The sequence below is a fragment of the Aplysia californica genome, unplaced genomic scaffold (assembly GCF_000002075.1).
Source record: "Aplysia californica isolate F4 #8 unplaced genomic scaffold, AplCal3.0 scaffold00064, whole genome shotgun sequence".
NCBI lineage: Eukaryota > Metazoa > Mollusca > Gastropoda > Aplysiida > Aplysiidae > Aplysia > Aplysia californica.
Window position 1 is genome coordinate 1,076,157 of NW_004797334.1, and position 2,382 is coordinate 1,078,538.

Sequence of the window (2,382 nt, forward strand, 5' to 3'; positions counted from 1 at the left end):
AGAGAGAGAGGGACAGAGAGAGAGAGAAAGATAGATAGAGAGAGAGAGAGAGAGAGAGAGAGAGAGAAAGAGAGAGAGAGAGAGAGAGGCAGAGACAGAGGCAGTGGAGGATAGAAAAATAGAAGAGGGAGTGGAGCTCATATTAGAGAACATTCTATGGGTTCAGGTGGGTTACAGCGGAAGACAGAAAAAGGTTCAAAGGTTAGTCAGAAGGATAAGCTGGTGACACTCTGGTGGATGGGAGCAAGAAATGTGTCTGGGAAGTGTAGATCATGCTCAGAAAATGGATGTCTCAGGGAAATAAATGACAGCCAATACTGATTCCTGGCTGTAAAAGAAATAATACCAACCAAAAACAAACAAAAAAGCGATCGGTCAACTGAGGTTACGAAACAAAAATAAAAAACTAAAAAGAAGGGGAAAGAAAAGTCTCGCTGGAGACTGGAGGCTCATCAAGAGGAGCTCAGTGTGGCTCTCAGTTTTTGTGTTTTCGCCATCAGACATATTTCAACACGACACGATGGCGTCAGGACAGTCGTGGCGGGAAAAAGAATGCGCTCATGAAGAGGTCAGAGGGCAGCCAAGCCGGCATCTCTGAGGGATAATGTTACCGCCATCAGGGCTGGCGGCCTGGGATTTGAAATTATATCATAACTCCGGGGGCCATTTATCAAAAAGACGCAATAAAGGAATTCTTGTAATCCGGTTAGGGCCAACATTCATTCATCTCCATCTTTTGAGGGTTTGGGGTTTCCTTGGCTGAGATTGGCCGCCCCACTTGGGAGCTGCGACATCGTCACGAGGTGTCGACGACAAGGGAGACGGGTTGACCCCCAGGGGGAGAGCGGAGAAGGGAGAGAGGGAGGAGAGAGAGGGAGAAGGGAGAAGGGGAGGGGGGTTACTGGGAGGGGTTAAAGGTCGGCTCTTCGGGTGGCTTCGCTGTGGCGTCAGGCAGATGCCGTGATGACGAGTGGGAAGATTGTTGAACGACATGACGCTCGCCCGCACACGCGCTTGTGCGTATGCATGTATGCATGCACACGACACCCACGTTCACTCACTCACTCACACACACACAGACACACACACACAAACACACACACACACGCACTCACACACACACTGACACAAACACATACACACGCACTCTCACACACACTCACAGACACAAACATACACACACACATATACAATCACTCAACCATACACAAACACAACCCGAGCTGAATGGGCTACAAATTCCCAGCAGACGGACAGAGGAATATCATTTTGATCACCTCAAAATCAAACGTGTTTGTTTCCAGTTTCAGGCGGTCGAGTCGGGCGATCGGCCCGATCCAGCCGTAGTGGGCACCCCGTATTAACCATGTACCACGTACTCCGGCTATAAAGAAAGAGGTAGACCATACAAAAGATGGAATAAGGGAGTCAAGGAAACCCTGAGACGTTATAAAGTCCCAATTGAAAGATCTAGCTGTCGAGCTAACCTACCGTAAAAAAACTGAATCTCCCCCCGGCGCTAAACGGCAACTTATTATCAAACTTATATTTTATTATTTTATTCTTATTTTTCCTTCCTCCAGTATCCTTAAGATGTCGAGGGGAGGTGCAGGTTTCGGTCCTGAACTAGGTGTGTAACGTCTGTGTGGGTGGGTGGCGGATGCTCTGGTGTGGTTTACTTCTTTTTTTCCTATCAAACATCTATCGTCTTAATCTCCCCTCCTTCTTGTTTGTGTTTGTTACTCTCTTGTAACACCTCTAATCTTCGGCACTTATATGACTTTATTGTGTTGCAAGTGCCGTAAAACTCTTACTAAAACTAAACTGTAGCGTCTGTGATAGATATGCTATGTATTTCCAGGACCTTCTTAACAATATCCAGCCAGGTCTTCCTTGGTCTTCCCTAGCGGTAACAGTTGATGAGAAAGTAAAAGTAAGTATATCTATGTACCGGTCGACCCATTTTCCACCTAGCATTGTGTGGCGTCGGTGGCGTAGTGGTTAGGCTACTGGACTCGTAATCGTGAGGTTGCGGGTTCAGGGGTTCGAGCCGCGGGCCCAACATTGTGTCCTTGGGAAAGGCTCTTTACACGAATTGTCCTCACTTCACCCAGGTAGGAATGGGTACCTGGTCATAGACAGCGAAATATCTTGTCAGTATGTTAGTATTTTAGCGCCTATGTATGCCTGTATGCTTCCCAGGAAGTTGAGGTTCTTTCAGAATGCTCTCAGGTTTGCTGGGGGTAATGGTGTAGTTTGTGAAGCGCATAGAGCTTGCATTTGAGCGGGGATTTACGCTATACAAATGCTATCTATTTTTATAATTATTGTTTTTATAATGATTATTATGATAATGTTGATGATGATGATGATGATGATGAT